The following is a 21,156-nucleotide window of genomic DNA, read 5'->3' on the forward strand; positions in this document are numbered from 1 at the left end:
ATTAAAACTGCTAAGAGCTTGTTGGGGATTTACGTTTGCATCTAGGAACATTGTCTTTACCTCTGTGATCTTGCTATGTCTTTGTCTGGTTTTGGTATCAGGGAAATTCCAGCCTCAGACAATGACTTGGAAAGTAGTCCATCCTCTTCAGTTTTCTGGAAGATTTTGTGTAGAATTGGTGATATTTCTCCCTTCAGTGCTACTTAGGTCACCAGTGAAGCCATCTGAGCCTGAGGTTTCCTTTGTAGGAAGAATTTTTAATTACAAATTGTATTTCTTTAAAATACAGGAGTATTCAGACTATTTCTTTATAACAAAGACCAAACTTAGTTTGTTTCCTTTGAGAAGTTTTTCTATTTTCTCATCTAGAATTTTTCCACCTTCTCATTAACTCTTGCTATCTTTTATCCACAATTTATGTAGAGTTTATTGACATGTTTTATTCATTAGTTTGATATATTGATCTTTTAATATGTGTAAATATTGCCATAATGTCACTCTCCCATAGCTGATATTGATAATCTGTATCTTTTCTCTTTTTATTCCTGATCAGTCTGGCTAGAGTTTTGTTTTTTGGTTTGTTTGTTTTTTCCAATTTTATTGATCCTCTTAAAATTATCAGCATTAGTTTCATTGATTTTTTTCCATTGTGTTTCTATTTATTTCATTAATTCCTGCTCTAACGTTTTGGTGTAGGTCTGCAGTTCATAATTCATACATCTCCCACGTGTCTGAGAAAGTCACTTTTTACTGTGGTAAGAACACTTAACATGAGATCTACCCTCTTACAGTTTTGAGTGCTTAATACAGTATTGTTAACTGTAGGCACAAAGTTATACAGCAATTTCCAGAACTTACTCATTTTGTATAACTGAAGCTTTATAGCTGTCGATCAGCAATCCCCATTTCCTTCTGCCTCCAGCCCCTAGCAACCACCATGCTACTCTCCGTGAGTCTGACTGTTTTCTGTAAGCCATATAATGATTTACATGATACCTCAAGTAACCAGTTACATCATACAGTATTTGTCCTTTTTATGACTGGCTCATTTCACTTAGTATAGTGTTGTCAAGGTTAATCCTAACTGTTCCATCCTTGTTAAAGAGGGCAATGTTTCCTTTTTAAAGACTGAATAATATTCATTATATGCATGCATCAAATTTTCATTACTTATTCATCCATCAGCAGACATGTAGTTTGTTTCCATACACTGTCTATTGTGAATAGAGTTCGCATTTATATCTCACAGTTCTGGAGGCTGGGAAGTCCAAAATCAAGGTACCAGCACACTCAGTGTCTTTTTGTTTGCAGATGGCCACCTCCTGACTGTGTCCTCACATGGCAGAGAGAAAGATCATCCTGCTCATGTCTTTTCTTATAAGGACATTAATACCCTTCATGAGGGCTCCACCCTTATCACCTAATTAGCACCCAGAGGCCCCACCTCCGTGTACCACCACAGTGAGGGTGAAGGCTTCAAGGTACGTATTGCATTGCAGAGGAGTCACGCAGGAACATTCATTCCATAGCATAAGACAGTCATTTTCATATGGAGAAAACACCTGTCCCAGTGGACTTTTTTCACTGAGCTGAAAACCTCTGAAGAACAAGATGGTCATTATGTGACCAGCAATTCAAACTGCTGAGGGGCTGAGGACTTTTGTGACTTTGTGTAGTGCAGTTTGATCCTCAGTCCTTTCATGTTAGATGGAGTTTCAAACGTAGAGAAGGGATCTTCTAGAATATTTCTGTTCTTTCTCTTTTAGAAAATACAGTTTTGAAAATGTAGAACTGTTAATTGATTTAAGTCAACAAGCTTGCTAAACTCTGTAGAGTTAATTCATACTTGCTAAAATATCACGTAGCCATAAGAATCAAAACCCTTTTTCAGGGAAATATACAGCATGGTTTTACTAGAAATATCAAAGACTTAAAGTTCAGGTGCCTGAATTGTAGTCTCAATACTGAGTCTAAATAACAATGTGATCTTAGACAATTGTTTAACCACCCTGTGACTCAGTTTCCTTTTAAGTAAAATACAGCAATAACACTACATTATTTACAAAGCTCTTCTAAAACCTAAATTCCAGATCCATGGTTAACTTACTTTTTAAAAGAGAAGGGAAAGGAAATTCTGTAGGACTTGCGTGCGAGCTGGAGATTGTTATGAGGCAGGAAATGTGATGTGGAAGGCTATTTGAATCTACCACCTGAGGGCCAAATTAACAATTCCATTCATTAGATGGTCTTGCTAAGCCATTTCTTTACTTTTACCTTTAAGGTGTAGTGCACATGATGATTGGTCAAGGATTTTTCTGGAGATAATTGCTTTTTCAAGGTTGATTCTGGCTGCCTCATTGGCTTTGCTAAGTGGCAGATTTATTTATTTATATTGATTTAAAGCCTTTACTCAAAATTTAGGGATTTTAATTCCTTCATTTGTGGTTAAATTGGTGATAATTTTGCAGACATCTTTATAGGTAATGAATTTTTAATCAGAGGGAATGATGAAAACATAATGAAGTAATTACTTGTTAATTTCAGGTTTATGAGTCGTGTCCCTACCCATCATCTTCTTTCTGAAATGACTGCTTTGGTGTAAATTTATATATGTTTTTATTTATTACAGAAGGGGTATTGAGCAGCTAGCAGGGAATGCATAAAATGTAGCAAGGTAACACCAATGAGAGGTGGATGATAAAGAAGAAAAGGGAAACCTAGGAAGTGAGGCAAATAAATAACTAAGTAGCACAGAGATCTAAAACTAAAGCTGTAGGCAAGATGCTTCATCATTACCATAGATGAAAATGAGATCCTGGTAAATCTCACAGAACCTAGTGTCTATCAGATAGAAATAACTGTCCAGGAAAAGCATACTAATTTCTGATTCTTAGACAAAGAGAGCAGAGCACTGGAAAAATCAGAATACTTTGGTTTAAGTCATAAATTTCCCCACATATTAGCTCTGTGACCTTGGGAAAGTTAATTGACTGCTCTGTGCTGAACAGCTTCATCCACCAAATGGGGATGAAAATAATATCTAACTCAGAGCATTGTTTTGAGGATTAAATGAAGCAGTGCATGCAAATGTTGAGACTTAAAGGACTCAATACAGGTAAAGTTTAGTTATTTTCTTTCTTTTTTTTTTTTTTTTTTAGAGAAGTTATAAATTGATCCAAGAATCCCTACTTTAAAAACATTGTGCAAAGTCAGGAGCATACCAATAATCAAATTCATATCATTTCCACAAATAAACTCAAAATGGATTGAAGACTTAAGTATAAGACCTTAAACCATGGGACTTAGAAGGAAATATAGGCAGTACAGTACATACTTTGACATCAGTCTTAGCCATAATTTTTTTTGACTCTATCTCCTCAGGCAAGGGAAACAAAAGCAAAAATAAGCAAATGGGGATACATCAAACTAACAAGCTTTTTGCCCAGTGAAGGGAACTGTCAGTAAAATGAAAAGTCTGCCTACTGAATGGGAGAAAGTAGTGCAAATGATATAACTGACAAGGGGTTAGCATCCAAAATGTACAAAGAATTCACACAACTCAACATTAAAAACAAAAAACCTAATTAAAAAATGGGCAGAGGACCTGAATAAACATTTTTTTCAAAGAAAATAAAAAGATGACTAACAGACATATTCTCAACATTACTAACCTTACTAACCAGGGAAATGCAAATCAAAATCACAGTGAGATAATACCTCACACTTGTCAAATGGCTCTCATCAAAAAGAAAACAAATAGTAAGTGTTGGTGAGGATGTAGAGAAAGGGAACCCTTGTGTACTGTTGGTGGGAGTGTAAATTGGTTCAGCCACTATGGAAAACAGTATGGAGGTACCTCAAGAAATTAAAAATGGAACTATCTTAAGATCCAGTAATTCCACTTCTGGGTATTTTTCTGAATATAACAAAAAACTTTCACTAATTAGAAAAGATATATGCACCCAAATGCTCACTGCAAAAATATTTACAATAGCCAATGTATAGAAACAATCTAAATGTCAGCCAATAAAGAAGATGTGAAACACACACAATGGAATATTACTCAGCCATAAAAAAAGAATAAAATCTTGCCATTTGCAATCACGTGGATGAACCTAGAGTGTGTTATGCTAAGTGAGATAAGTCAGAGCAAGACAAATACCATACAATTTCACATATATGTGGAATCTAAAAAGCAAATGAAGAAGCATAACAATACAAAAACTGACTCACAGACACAGAGTACAAACTGATGGTTGCCAGAGGGGAAGGGTGTGCAGAGATGAGTGAAAGTACAAACAAGAAAATGAAAGAATGAGAGAGAGAACAAGCTTCCAGTTATAGAATAAGTAAGTCACAGGGATGTAATGTGCAGCATGACTGTAGTCACTAATATTGTAATAATTTTGTATGGTGACAGATGATAGCTAGACTTAACATGGTGATCAATTTGTAATGTATAAAAACATTGAATCACTCTGTTGTAAACCTGAAGATAATATAATATTTTAAGTCAATTATACTTTAATAAAATAAAATAAAATTAGCAATTTAAAAAATTAGTAGTGTTAAATAGTAAAAAAAAAATAGTCTGATGAGATTTCCTCCCTTTCTAAAGCAGATGTATTTTTAACAAATTGTGACTATAAAGCAAGTGTTTGTAATGTTTCTTCTCTTGGAAACTTTTATTACACAATTAAACATGTTTTCTCATGAAAAAAAGATACATTGAGATACTAACTCACACCTGTCAGAATGGCTATCATCAAAACAACAAAAATAACAAGCGTTGGTGAGGATGTGGAGAAAAGAGAGACCTCGCTGTACTGCTGGTGCGATTGTGAATCAGTACAGCCATATGAAAGGACAGTATGGAGGTTCCACAAGAAATTAAAAATAGAATTACTATGTAATCCGGCAATTCTACTTCTGAGTATTTACCTGAAGAAAATAAAACATTAATTTAAAAAGATATGTACATCCCTATATTCACTGCTGCATCATTCATAATAGGTAACATATGGAATTAACCTGTGTCCATTGATAAACAGATAAAGAAGATGAAGTATACATATACAATGGAGTATTATTCAGCCATAAAAAACAAAAATAAAATCTTGCCATTTAAGATAAAATGCATGGATCTTGAGGGTATTATGCTTAATGAAGTAAGTCTGACAGAGAAGGGCAAATTCTGCATAATCTCATTTATATATGCCATCTGAAAAATGAAACAAGCAAAACAAAATGAAAACATACTCATAGATACAGAGAACCAATGGGTGGTTGCCAGAAGAAAGGCGGGTGGGAGAGTGGACAAAATAGGTGAAGGGGATTAAGAGGTACAGATCTCCAGTTATATATTCAGTAAGTCACGGGGATATAATTTGCAGCATAAGGAATATAAGCAATAATATTGTAGTGACTTGTATGGTGACAGATGGTTACTACACTATCCTGGTGATCATTTCACAATATATGCAAATATCAAGTCATCATGTAATACACCTGAAACTAACATAATGTTGTACATCAACTGTATTTCAATTAAAAAAAATTGCGTGTTTGCTATAGTGGCAGGTACTGTTGTAAGTGTTCATTTATTATTCATAAAGGTCCTAGAAGAAGACACTGTCATTATCTGTGATACATTTTTAAGAAAATTAAGAATTTACATTGCTCAAAGTCACATAGTACAAGCTGTCTGATTCCACAGCTTGACTAATTTTTAATTAGTATGATACATTATTGCCAGGGATCTTTAAAAATGCATTTAAATAGGTAAGAGATTTCATGTTGCAAAGATTGAAGGATCAAGATGATCAAAGATTGAAGGACCGTGAACAATGGGTGGATTAAGGACTCTCGCCCCCAGGGCAGTTGAATATCCTATAAAATTTAAAGGGCCCTGTGTATATGCAGTTTCTCTATATTCATGGTTCCTCATCTGCCAATTCAACTAGCCTCTGATTGTGTAACAATGTAGTATTTATTACTGAAAAAACCCGAAACCTGCATTGTTCAAGGATCAACTGTGTTAAAAAAAAAAAAAATCTGCTCTCATTCCCGTCTTCCAGACACCAATGTCATCTTGCTGATGGTAGCTAATACTTTTAGTTTCTCATGTATAATTTCCAGAGATGGTAAATGCTCTGTCTATCCTTTTTTTCAGCACCAAAAATAGAAACATAAAATATACTGCTTTGCGTTTCTATCTTTCATGTATTTGAGGTGTGTGTATATGTGCCTGTGTTTGTGTGTTTTTAATAATACATCATGGAGCTTGTTTTATAGTCATGTGTAAAGATTTTTTGTTTTCGGTCTACAGAGTTAGAGGAGCATAATTTAACAAGTCCCTTTGTCTAGACATTTAGGTTGTTTTTATACCTTGTGCAGAATAACCTTCTACACATGCCATCTGTCACATGATCTTCAGTGTAGTTTTGGCTTCTGATAACAGCTTTATTGAGAACTGACATATAATGAAGTGCACATATTTAAAGTGTACACTTGGATAGCTGTGACATATGTATGTGACCATGAAACCACCACCCTGATCAAAGCAATGAACATACCACACCCACAAAGGTTTGCTCATGCCTCTTAAAAATCCTTTTTCTCTCCCTTCCCCCACACCCAGGCAGCCACTGATCTGCTGTCTGTCACTGTATATACTTGCTCACATTCCATTCTATATAAATGGACTCATGAAGTTTGTCTTCTCTTTTTGGCCCAGCTTCTTTTACTCAGCATTATTATTTTGAGATTCATTTATGTTTCTGCATTTATTAGTGAAAGTTCATTGCTTTATTCATTTCAGTGCTTTTTAAAATTGTTTTCTATTTTCTCTTTCATTTAGTTCAGTCTTGATCATATTTCTTTTCTTCTGATTACTTTGGTTTTAATATTCTTATGTTTTCCTAGTTTCTTTTTATATATATATTTATTAAAGTATAGTCAACTTACAATGTATTGTCAGTTTCTGATGTACAGCATAATGCTTCATTCATATATGAACATACATATATTTGTTTTCATATTTTTTTGAATTATTTTTTATTGAAGTACAGTCAATTACAATGTGTCAATTTCTGGTGTAGAGCACAATGTCCCAGTCATGCATATACATACATATATTCATTTTCATATTTTCATATTATTTTCACTGTAAGTTACTACAAGATATTGAATATAGTTCCCTGTGCTATACAGTATAATCTTATTGTTTATTGATTTTGTGAGAATCTGTTTGTATTTCAAAGTGAGGGATACTCTGCCAGAGTTCAGTAGGTGTTGTGTGCAATTCAGCAGGTTTGTATATGTAATTCTTGGTGTATTTATGGGAGAGAGCAAGCTGTGAGTCTCTCTGCCATCTTGGCACCTCCTGTTTTCCTAGTTTCTTAATGTAGAAGCTCAGACCATGAACTTGAGAACTTTTTTCTTTTTTAATTAAGGGGGTTCAGTGCTGTAAATTTCCTTTTGAGTACTGCTTTGAAGCATCCTGTGAAACTTGATATCTTAAAATTTTATTTTAAATGAAAATTATTTTTAAAATGTCTTTTGACTTATTCTTTTTATAACATTTTTTATTGATTTACAATTGTTTTACAATGTTGTGTCAAATTCCAGTCTAGAAAACAATTTTTCAGTTATACATGAACATATATATATTCATTGTCACATTTTTTTCTCTGTGAGCTACCATAAGATCTTGTGTATATTTCCCGGTGCTATACAGTATAATCTTGCTTATCTATTCTACAATTTTGAAATCCTGTCTATCCCTTCACACCCTCCACCCCCTTGGCAACCACAAGTTTGCAATTCTATGTCTATGAGTCTGTTTCTGTTTTGTATTTATGCTTTGATTTTTTGTTTTTGTTTTTGTTTTTTAGATTCCACATATGAGCTATCTCATATGGTATTTTTCTATCTGTTTCTGGCTTACTTCATTTAGAATGACATTCTCCAGGAGCATCCTTGTTGCTGCAAATAGTGTTATTTTGTCGGGTTTTATGGCTGAGTAGTATTCCATTGTATAAATATACCACATCTTTATCCAGTCTTTTGACTTATTCTTGATATATGATTTATTAATAACTGTGTTAGTTAGTTTCAAAATACTAAGAGTTTTCCTGAAATATTTTTATTTTCACTTCTAATTTCCTTTTGTAGCTAGAACACATACTATGCATGGCTTGCATCCTTTGAACACCTGTTGAGACTTGTTTTATGGTCCAAAATATAGTCTGTCTTGTTACATGTTTCTTGTGTATTTAAGATTAATATGTGTTCTGCTCTTGGGAGGAATGTTGCATAAAAACTAGCTGAATCAAGTTGGCTAATTGTATAATTTAAATTTCTACCTTTTACTGATCTTGTATCTGTTTTTTGGTTGATTATCAGTAGCGGGAGTATTGAAGTCTCTAATTAGTATTGTGAATTTGCCCTTGGAATTCTATCCTGTAATTTAAAGGTCTGTTATTGGGTGCCTAAATAGTATTACTATGTCCTCTTGAAAAAATGATTTTTATTATAAAATTACCTTTAAAAACTTTCTTGATAGTATTTATTGCTTTGAAATAATTTTTCTGATATTAATATGTCCATTCCAGATTTATTTGGATTAATGTGAGTATAGTATATATATATATATATATATATATATATATATACTATATACACTATAGTATATATATATATATAAATGTATCTTTTTCATTCTTTAACTTTTTAACATGCTTGTACTTTATATTTAAAATTCTTTTAATGTAGACAGCATATATGTGCACCTTACTTTGTAATTAATCTGACAACCTCTGCTTTTTAATTGTGGTATTTAGGCCACTTATATTTAATGTGATTTTTAGTATGATTTGCTATAAATCTGTCCTATAGGCAATTTTTACTTTCCCCAATTCTTCTTATTTTCATCTTTTATATATTATGCCTTCTTTAGGATTAATCAGATGTTTTTATGCTTTGATCTCCTTGATGGGCTCAATAGCCGTACCTCTTTATTTTCTATGTGGCTGCTTTTCCATTTACAGTTATGTAAACTGTATGTATCTGTCTGCTTTCATGTGGTATTATGTCACTTTACATACAGTAAAAGAACCTTGCAATAATGAGCTTTCATATGTCTCCTCCCAATCTTTTTGCTATTGTTGATTCATTTTGCTTTTACGTAGGCTACAAATATCACACTACATTGTCATGGTTTTTGTTTGAAACAGTCAATTATATTTTAATTAGACTTTTTAAATGAGGACATTTTTATATATTTATACATGTATTTGCCCTTACATTCTTCATTTCTTTGTGTGGATCTGTATTTATGTCAATAATCCCTCTCCTCCTGCCTGAAGTACTTCTTTTAACATTCTATTATGAGTCTGCTGCTGCTGAATTCTTTCAGCTTCTGCATTTTGGGAAAAGGATTTCACCTTTGTTTTTGAGAGAGATTTTTGCTTATTATAGAATTCTAGATTATCAATTCTTACTTTCCTTTCAGAACATTTAAGTACATTTGAGAAATACCCAGGGCCGGGGGGGGGAAACTTTCTGAAGGATTAGGGGAAACAATTTCCTGTACTCACTGAGCACCAGGAATACTGTCTGTTTCCATCAGTCGTAAAAATCTTATAGTCACATTTGATAAAGAACACAGAAGGACCTACAATGGGAAATAATTAGCCCATCTGAGCACTGCTCTGGTCCCATCAAATGAATCTTGAAAGCAAGACCCAAAAGGATCAAACCACATTTCAGAACAAAGCTCAAGAATATTTATGAGAATGCAAAAATATCTAGCACCCAACAAAGTAAAATTCACTGTATCAGGCATCCAATCCAAAATTACCAGAAATACAAATAAGCAAGAAAATACAACCCATATGATAAGAAAAATCAATCAATTAAAACTGACTCAGAACTGACACAGATGTTGGAATTAACAGACAAGGACAATAAACAGTTATTAACACTTTCATATGTTTGGAATTTAAGAGGCTTAGGAGATTTATAAAATAACTAAATGGGAATTCTAGAGATGAAAAATACAGTGTGTGATAGGAAAATTTCACCAGATGTGATTAATGGCAGGTAAGACATTGATCAGAAAAGAAAAAGAGTAATTAAAGACTGGAAGTAGAAACCCTCTAAAATGGAACTCAGAGAAAGAAAATCCACCAAAATATAAACAAATAAACAGCATCAGTGAGCTGCAGGACGACTTCAAGCAGTTGAAAATATGAGTAATAGGAGCCCTAAAAGTGGAGCGACAGGGAGATGAAACAAATATTTGGTGAAGTCATAGTCAAAATTTTTCAAAATTTGATGAAATAATATAAACCAGCAGAGCCAAAAAAAATACAATGAAGCTCAAGCATAAGAAACATTAAAAAAAACCCTACACCATGTTAAATCAAAATCAAATTATTCAAAACCAGTGATAAAGAGAAGAAAAATCTCAGAAACAGCCAGAGTAAAAGTTCTGTCTGACTCACAGAGGAATGAAGATACTTTAAAGTGCATGCGAGGAAATAACTACCAGGGGGGCGGTCTCCGCAGTTTTCTGTTCTCTCCTTGTGCCGCTCCCTTCTCTCTCAGACTCTCCTGAAAGTTCTAGCCACCTGGGCCTCTGGTTACATAGTTCATCTCTTCTCTGCATGCTGTCTGCTGGGTTCCAGCCTGGTTCCTCCTCCCAGCATAGCAGCTTAGAAGTTCTCCCAAAGCAGTAAGATGGGGCTACAAAAAGCTGCACCTTCATCACTGGCCACTGTCCTTTGTTGTGTGATGTCCAGTGTCTTGTTGTTTCACACTATGCTTTGACTTTTTTGGTTGTTTCAGGTGGGAGGGTAAATCTGCTTCTAGTTACTGCATCCTGGTTGGAAGTGAGAGTTCTCCTGTAGTTTTAAGTGGCACGTGCTTTATCATGAATGAGGTTAGAGCTCTGATGTGAACTTCAAGATGTAGCCATAGAAACCATTTAGAATGAAACATGGAGAAAAAAGACAATTGAAAAATATTTAAGAATTTCTCACATCTTTTGTACATGAATTTTCATGTTTTTTGACTTATTTCTGAAGAGTGTTTAGTGTTTTCTTCTTGATTTGCAGGGTTCTTTATGTCTCAGGGAATTTGAACGTGTACTGTTGACGTGAGTTCCAATGCCCTGTGCTTTTCAAATCACAGATGATCTCTAGATTCATTCAGACAGTAGCCCTGTGTGCAGGTGGCATTTTCAGATGTGGCTAAGTTTACCTTTATCCTTGACATCTGACTCATTCTGCGTTCATGGGGATGATAACCTGAGCCCTCCTTGTCCCCACTGTCACCCAGCATTGGGCATTCAGGTTCATCTTGATCCATTCTAATACATTTTGTCACCTCTAGGAAGAATAGATGATAGTCATTAAGAGGAATTGAGACTCAAAAAAAAAAATGTGCTGGAAAACTATAGAATCTGTGTGTCCTCTCAGTTGACTTTAAGTCTTACATTCCAATTATCTGTTTAAAAGAAGAGGAAATGTCACCAGAAATCTTGCTTTACAGAAGAAATGGATAACGCTAGTACTCTGAAACCTGTTTATTTCATTTTATCGTATATCTTGGCATTTATATTTTAAAGGTTGATTCTATCACTTTTAAAAAATCTTGCTTAGTATGCATGTTAAAAAGAGCCATAATTGAAGATAATGATTTGATGAGCATATTTTAGTTTTCAGATTTTTTTTCTAATACAGGTCCATGATACCTTATTTGTAACTCTAAAACCCCCCAAATCACTTGAAATTGAAAATGTCTCCCCACTAATTTGAAAATCATATCTAAGCTTAACTGAATTTGTTCGATGTCAAAACATGACCAGAACTCGGCATTATTTATGGTCTGTATTTACTCTACTTAGTGTGAATATGCACAGGCTCTGCTGCAGAAATATTCGTGTTATTTGGTCACCAAATGCTCATCAAATCCTTGTGATGGTTCTGCATGATATATGTACAATATAAACTTTTTAAAATCAGAAAATAATTTTAGATTTTGAATTATAAGTTTTTCCTAGGAGCAGAACTGTAAAAATTCTGCAGTAAATATTTTTAAACACATATCTGCAAACACAAGCATTTTTTTTTTTAGAATTCCTTGAATTGGAACTGGTGGTTGAAAGACAAGCAGAAATTTTTTTTTTTTTTTTTTTTTTTTTTTTTTTGCAGCTATTAAAAATTTGCTGTCCAAAAAATGTACCAATTTGCACTCCCTCTAATGCTGATTTTTATTATTTAAATCTTTGCCAGACTTAAAAGTTGAAAAAAATAGCTAATTTATTCTTAATGATTAACAAGTTTGACAATATTTATTGTCTTATTAAGCATTTACATTTATTCTTGTATGTTACCTTTATACTTTTATATGATTTTCTACTGGGTTGAAAATTTTGTTGAGTGTGTGTACCTGAAATTAATTGCAAATGATCTGGACATTGTTAATGGCAGAATCTTTGTTTATTCATTTGTTTTGTGCTTGAATTTGCCCCATCAAATTTAAAGATGTATCTTACATGGTCAAATTTATAAATCCCTTATCACCCCTAAGTAGTTCGGTTACCGAAACATTTTCCCCACTATAGGATTTTTACAGTGTTTTCACTAGTTATTTCCATTTTTTTCTGATTAATTTGGTAAGAGGTTTTTTTTTTTGTAATTTATGTGCCATACATTGGGCAAAATGTTTTCCAAATTTATGCTTTACATTTCCCTGCTTTCTTGTAATTTTTAAATCTACTTCCTTAGTTTAATATGGTCAAAGTCAACCTTTTAATTGAAATACAGTCAGTTACACTGTGTCAATTTCTGGTGTACAGCACAATGTCCCAGTGCATATAAATACATATATTTGTTTTCATATTCTTTTTCATTAAAGGTTATTATAAAATATTGAACATAGTTCCCTGTTTCATACAGAAGAAATTTTTAAAAATCTTTTTTATATATAGTGGCTAACATTTACAAATCTCAAACTCCCAAAATTATCCCTTCCCAACCCCTTGCCCTGGTAACCATAAGAATGTTTATTATGTGAGTCTATTTCTGTTTTGTAGATGAGTTCATAGTCTCTTTTTTTTTTTTTTTTAGTTTCCACATATGACTGATATCATATGATATTCTCTTTCTGGATTACTTCACTTAGAATGTAGCATCCGTGCTGCTGCAAATGGCATTATTTTATTCCTTTTTATGGCTGAGTACTATTCCATTGTATAAATATACCACAGCTTCTTTATCCAGTCATCTACTGATGGACACTTAGGTTGCTTCCTTAGCAGCACTATATACATTAGCCACAACATGGATAATATATATTTTTTATTGATAATGTGTATCTATTAAGTAAAATGTCATTCATATTGCTCTACTCCTTGTTACTTAACATCTTGAAGTTCTTTCCATTTAAGGTACAGAGATCTATGTCACATCTTTAATGGTGACCTGGAATTTCAGTGTACATTTATCTCAGTTTATTTACCTAGGCCAGAGCAGAGACAGTTTCTCAGCCTTCCTGGCCCCAAAGCTGGTGTTCTTCTCTCCTCCAACATAATGCCTGGAAAATCAGTGTCCATTCACTAAGTTTGGCAAGTGAAGTTACTGAGGCCCAGATAGGTCAGGTAACTAGCCTGAGGACATTGCAGAATTAGTGGGAACATTGGGACCCATGCCAAGTGCTTCTTTTTCCCCAGAGCTCTGACATAGACCTCTTTCATAAAATTATGATCTTTCTGAATTAGATGTACATGAGGTGTCCATTAAACAGAAAGTCACCTGCTATCTGAAATGTGATTAGAGAAAAGAAATACGAGTGGTGGGTTAAATGTAAATCAGAAAACTGCCAAAAAACTAAAAATAGACTACATATGATCCAGCAACCCCACTCCTGGGCATATATCCAGAGAAAACTCTAATTCAACAAGATACATGCACCCCAATGTTCATAGCAGTGCTAGTTTACAATAGCCAAGACATAAAAGCAACCTAAATGTCCATCAACAGATGACTGGGTAAAGAAGTTGCGGTATATTTATACAATGGAATACTACTCAGCCATAAAAAGAATAAAATAATGCCATTGCAGCAACATGGATGGACCTGGAAATTGTCATTCTAAAGGAAGTAAACCAGAAAGAGACAGATACCATATGACATCACTTAACATGTGGAATCTTAAAAAATGACACAAATGAATTTATTTTCAAAACAGAAACAGACTCACAGACATAGAAAACAAATATACAGTTACCAGAGGTGGGGTGGAGGGATAAATTGGGAGTTTAGGATTTGCAGATACTAACCAGTACACATAAAGTAGATAAACAACAAGGTCCTGTTGTACAGCACCGGGAACTATATTCAGTGTCTTGTGATAACCTGTAATGAAAGAGAATCTGAAAATGAATATGTTTGTGTGAATATATAACTAAATCACTATGCTGTGCACCAGAGACTAACACAACGTTGTAAACCAACTATACTTCAGTTAAAAGAAAAAGCAGACGATTGCTGATGGCAAGTCCCTTTACTGTCAGAAGGTGAGAAGAGCAAGGGAATTGGTATATTTGAAGGAAACTCAGGGGAGAAAAGCACCCAACTGAAATTCACACACATGTTTCCTACAGAGAAGTCTTCCCACTTGCCAGTTGGATTTTAACTCTGTTGCTACCCCAGAGTCCTGTCGATGAGAGACAAAGGAAAGGGAGAGGTGGGGAGGGGGGATGAGGAGAGTCAAGCCCTACTCACTGGTGCCCTATCAGTAAGTTTTTAATTGCAAAGGAATAAGTACACTCCATTCTCTCTCTCCCATTGACAACAGCTAAAACCTTAGTCACAGTTCCTAAAGCAATTATTGGAGATACATCTAAAAATAAAAGGAGCTGGACTGAGTAGAGATATCAAAGTTGAAGAATAACCACGTTTTGAAGACCTATTTTAAATTTTATTCACTTACTTGTTTTGTCTTCCATACCTCTTTGCTGGGACACCTGTATCTCCTGGAGTTGTGAACCATCACGAACAGAAAAGGGTCCTTAGAGCACCAGGAAGGGGATACACTGTAGGACAGAGCTCTTAAGATTTTGCTTGCCTGCACCCTTGGAGAACTTCAGTAATGGAACTGCAACCCTGTTGCAGCAAAGTGGTGGTATGAGCATCAGAACTGGGGAAAGAGATGGTGGGCGTGTAGTCCCTCTCAGGCTCTTTTTTCCTTGAATATGTCAAAGGCTCTGCCCTTTTGTGGAGTGTTAGGAGAGGTGACCAGAGTGTATGATCTTTCCAAGTTCTTTAGAGTCAGAATAATTTGGTATCAGTCATTTCAACAGACTTGGAAAAATACATCAAGCCATGTAAATGATCATGTCCTTCAATATAATAATTTGTAAGAATATGTCCTAAGGAAAAAACCTAAATATTTTTAAAAGAAAGAAATAAGTGGAGTTTTGTTATTTGAATGAAATAGTTTCATTACATAATCAAATAATTTATGTTAAAAGCAAAAGATGTTAACTCAAATGGTGTTCACTCATTCACGGGATTATTAAGAAAACTAGGGAAAAATTAAAATCCATATGAAATAGTATTATGTGAAAAAACTGCTTCAAAGTTGGATTTAAGATGTGAATGAACTACTTGAGCAATGCAAAAGGGAATTTTTAAGACTGTCTTTAAAAATAACTTTTCAGGTTTTATAATATTAATGATATTGTGATGTTTTCAAGAAATTCATAACAACTGGGGTGTAGTGTTGGTTTAAAAAAGCAATTTTTCTAAAGAAAATCTGTACATTATATATTGGATGAGGTCTTGTAGCATCAGAGATGTTTGTAAACAAAATAACTTAAGTAGATGTGCAACCATGGCAAACATTTTGGCAGAATAATCAAAATTTTAATATTTTCAGTCAATGAGAGTTTGAAGAATATCTTCCAAGAAAACCCACAAAGCATATCTTCCAGTTTCTACTCCTGGAATAATTCACTAACAACTTTTTTCCTCCCTGTTCTTTTTAATTTGACTGAATCATTTCCTTGTTAAAATCATGTTGATAAGGTTGTTGGGATAAAAATAATGAAATGGCTCATACTCCTAAAGTCTCTGGACTATGATTTTTTTAAATTTCACACAGCTTTGCACTTGCATCTCCTGGCTGGGGATGGAAGTGGAAGTGAGTGACAGGGGCCCAGCATGTCATTTCCAGTCATGTGCTCCACTCCTGTTGGGTGGAGTGAACTGAGATATTTAAGATACTGCCAACAGTCTGGAACTCAATTCAGTTTATCAAACACTGACTATCTGCTATGCGCCAGGCATTTACCAAATCCTCTGAATTGAGAGAAGTGATAAACCTCATGGTTGCTCTTTAGAAGAGACAGGAACAATGTGCATAATACAGTAATGCAAGGGCTATAAAAAAGGAATATTCAGTGGTATGGAAATGCAGGTGACAGAATAGCCGACACTTCCCGGTCTTGGGGGCAGGTCGGAGACTGCCGTACTGTGACATTGAATTGATGATGTTTGAGGCACTGATTAAAGCAAGTCAAGATGAAAATCCTGAAGCCATGAAAAGCCTTGAATTTTATTTGGAAGAGGACGCATCACATATCAGATCCTATTGAAATCACTCAGTTGAGAAGCAATAAAGGTCCAAGTCAAGATATCTCTAATGGACATAGATGTGAAATGACAGATTTTAGTGTTATTTGGGAATTGCAGCCTACAGAATTTGGTGATTAAATGATAGAAGCAAGGATGACTCTAATTTCCTAGTTTGGAGTATTGGTCAAAGGTTGGTTCCATTAATTTAAACCTTCTAAACTTTAACTTGACTCAGCTTGATAACCAACTTCCATACAATGTTATATTTAGTGCCATCTTTTAAATTATATTTTGTACGTGAGATTCAATACAGTTCATTGGAACTCTAGTGAAACTCATTGGAAATATGAAAGGTAGACAAATGGGTACTGTCACAAAACATTCCAAAGATCAAAATAAAATGAAGACAAATAGAAGAAAAAAGTTTTGCTAACATAAGTTTTATGAAACTTAAATAACAGACTTTATTAAGATTAGGCTAAATACTGTATACCTTAGTTGAAAGAATAAATACTAATTCCTATCAATTTGATTTGCATGATTAATGTAATTCTTATAATATTGACTTGGTAACTTTAATATTTTATTATGAAAGTTAGCAAACATAAAGAAAAACTAAAATAATTTTAAGTGAATAGTCAAATACCTACCATCTGTATTCTGTTATTAACTTGATTAATCACATACCCATAAATCCATCAGTCTTCTAAGTTTTGATGTATTTCAGAGTTAATTGTGACTTTCCCATTCTAGGCAAGATGGAGAAACAAGGGTTGGATTTACCTACCTACCTGAAACAAAACCACAAAAAGAAAAGCAGACAAAACATATAAATTAACAGCTTTCATGACATTGAGGTCAGATAATGAAAGGCAGTGAACATGGTCTTACAGTTCCCCAAGTTTACTGCCTTGAGAAGGTTCTAGGCTATGGTTCAAGGAGAGAGAACCCAGGGGAGATAGAAATGAAATTCTGTGGAATTAACCCAGGTGAAATTCTTTGAAAGACAGCAATGGCCAAAGCTCATTCAAGAAGAAATAGATAAACTAATAGGCCTTTATCTATAAATAAATTGAATTTTTAGGTAAATATCTCCACAGAAAGGAAGTTCCGGACTCAATATCTTCACTAGTGAATTTTACCAAACATTTAAGGAAGAAATACCAATTATATGCAAACCCTTACGCAAAACTGAAGAAGAGAGAACACTTCCCAAATTACTCAATGAAACCAGCATTACCCAGGTATCAAAACAAGCGGAAGAGATGACAAGAAATCTATAGACTAGTAACTCTCATAAGTGTATATACAAAAAACTCAAAAAATATTTTAATAAATCAAATGTAGTAATAACTATAACATATACAAAGGATAATACATCATGGCCAAGTGACATTTATCACAGAAGTACAAAGTTGTTTTCATATCACAAAATTAATCTGATCCAAAATCATAAGAACAACTGAAAAAGAAAAACCATACGACTATCACACTAAATTCAGAAAAACGTTTGACAAAATCCAAGATTTGTTTTTGAATTAGCCACTCAGAAAATTGGACATCAAAAAGATCATCTTTAAACTGATAAAGAGCATCTTCAAAACAAACCCTGCAACTAACATATTTAACGGTGAAAGACTGAATGGTTTCATCTTAAGATCAGAAGCAAATAAAGGATGTCTACTTTTGCTAATTCCAGTCCACATTGGATTAGATGTTCTAGCCAGTGAAATACGGCAAGAAAAAAAAAAATAAAAAGCATCCAGATTGCAAAGGAAGAAGTAAAATAGTCTTATTCACAGAAGACATGATGACCTACATAGGAAATTTCACAGATTAAAAAAAAAAAAAGGCTAGGAAGTATATTTAACAATGCTTCAGGCTGGTGATTAGTATGCAAAATCAGTTTCATTTCTACACTAGCTACAAACAAGTAGAGACAATGTATAAAATACATAGGAGTAAGTCTGCAAAAAGATATCAGAAACTTGTACACTGAAAATTACAAAAGGGTACGGAGAGAAATTAAGCAGCTCTAAATAAAGATGCACTGTGTTCATGAGTGTAATGACCCAAAATTATGAAGATATCAATCTTTTCCAGATTGATATATAGATGTAATAAAATTCTAGTCATAATTCTAGTAGATATTTAGCTTATTCTAAAATGTATAGGAAATTTCTAAGAAAATCTAAACAACTGAGTCACCAAAATAACTTTGAAAAGGAGCAAAGTTCGGGAACTAAATGCTTCCTGATGTCAAGACTTAGTGTAAACCTACAATCGTCAAGGCAATATGGTATCAGTGTAAAAATGGACTAATACATCAGTGGATCTGCAACAGAATAGAGAGGCCCAAAATAGACCCCCACTTATATTTGAAATAGATTTTCACAGAGTATGCATAGGCAATTCAGTGGAGATAGTATTCTTATCAAATCCTGCAGGAACAATTGAAATCCCATTGACAAAAAAATAAAATAAAGTTTGATCCATACCTTACACCCTATATGAAAATTATCTAAAAGTTGATTGCAGCAGATAATTTGCAACTAATGAGTCATAAGTGTGGTTTTAAAGGTGGGGCAGCTGCAGAGCTCCTGGAAGTTTAGGCTGGATCCTTTATTCAGCTTCTCCCTTTGCCTAATCAAGTCTTGGTGCTCTTTGAAATGGGTTGTGGGCATGTGTCCTGTGTATTTTAGTACACTTAGCAGTATCCCCGCCTCTCCACCCCAGATGCTAACAGCAACCGCTCTCCCCAAATAGTGACAATCAAAAATGTCTCTTGACATGGCCTAATGCCTCCTGGGTGGCAGAATTATCACTGGTTGAGAACCACTGGTTTGGAATGAAGGGCATATTTCATATTTTGCTATAAACTTTTATAACTTGACTTTTAAAACTATGTGCTTATGTTACTTTTATATAATAAATACTAACTAAAAGTAAAATAAAGGAATTGAATGGGATGAGTTTGAATGTCCCTTGAAGTCTAAAATGCTGCGAAGTCAAATTCCCCAAGTACAACTTTTTAGCAACATTTCTTTTAGTTGTAAACTGTGGTTTACAAATCTCTACTGAATGGGTTTATATAAGCATGGCTGAGCAGATAGTGCTGGGTGCACAGAAATAGGTAAAACCTCATCCCTGATTTCAGATTACTTACACTCCTATCTGGGTGTTTGATGAAAACAACAATATTATGGAGAGGTTTTGGGATCAAAGGAAAATGTTCTCAGTTCCCAGCTTTCCCCCAACGTTAGCTCTCTGAGCAATGTCTGGCACTTAATCCCCAATGATGTTATTTCCAGTTGCCCTTCTCCCAAAAATCTTTCTCAGCTCTGTGACTATGAAAACAGATGATGACCTATGTTTAACTGAGTTGTACAAATAGTAAGGGCCATTGGCATTTCAAGGAAGAAGCAATAACCCATCTGTGGACGAGCAGGGAAATACTCTCATAGGAGAGCTACAGTTTCTCCAATGGGTACGAAAGAGGGCGTGTATGTCTTAGGTCCTTAGATCTATGTCAGCAACAATTCTTCTCCCCTTAATGAGAAACACAAACCAATAATCTCCCCCCCAATCCCTGGACCCAGTGTAAGCCCCTGATGGAGTTATCCCAATTTTTATGTTGCCATAATGACTGATAACTCTGTCTCTGACCACTTAAGGTATTTGTTTATTATGAAATTCAACACAAAAAATGATCTGGCTTCGAACTGATCACAAGGCTCTGGAAATACATGTCTTTCTTTATTGAGTTTATCAAGGTTGTTGGCTTTTAACAAATGCTAAGAATCACATAAACAGTTTTGTTTCAGTGAATAAGAATTAAGATGCTTTTAAAACCTAGATATAAATGTGGCTTTAAGTAGTAATTCTATTAAGTCAGGCAATCTGGATGGACTTTCTTTTGATACACCTTTCCAGGATAATTATTAGATTTTCAGCTGAATAACATTCTTTATCCCAAATCAGTTTTGCTGCAGTTAATGCTATTGTTATTTATCAGTACAGGAAGAACCAAGGGCATTTTCATATGGCGTAAAGTAGATTTTTATTTTCAAGCCCAAGAACAGACTGAAGTTTGCTAATGAAACTACTTTGGTGAACACCATCAATTCTGATGACAGATTATTTGCAACAATCCCAGGCAATTTTGTTACGCTGCCGTTATGTTTAGGTGATAGCAAATTAAAATGATAAAATGTCTTTATCTCTTTCCTGCAGCTGTTCTGGCAATCCCATAAGATGAGTTTATACCATCAGCTGTACCTGTCCAGAAATATATAAATACAGGTGGCATTGTTCCTTAAGGATTCCACTAGTCACTGTGCTGTGTAGACAATCTAATGGTTCATTTCTAAAGAAAATGATGGTGTCTGTTTTTCAATTATCTGAGAAAAAGACACATTCTTTGCTTTGCCTGGTGTCAGGGTCATCTCTTCATACATATTACAGTGAATTACCATAATAGGAGCGCTTGGCATGTTGTATTAGAGTGAAA

The 21,156-nt window shown here is 34.3% G+C and overlaps 1 long non-coding RNA gene across 6 annotated transcripts in view; it reads left to right on the forward strand.

The window, feature by feature from the left end:
* LOC141577554 (uncharacterized) overlaps positions 1–21,156 on the forward strand; it is a 732,371-nt gene that overhangs the window by 375,941 nt on the left and 335,274 nt on the right. The window lies entirely within an intron of this gene.

Source organism: Camelus bactrianus, chromosome 4 (assembly GCF_048773025.1).
Source record: "Camelus bactrianus isolate YW-2024 breed Bactrian camel chromosome 4, ASM4877302v1, whole genome shotgun sequence".
NCBI classification, from domain to species: Eukaryota; Metazoa; Chordata; class Mammalia; order Artiodactyla; family Camelidae; genus Camelus; species Camelus bactrianus.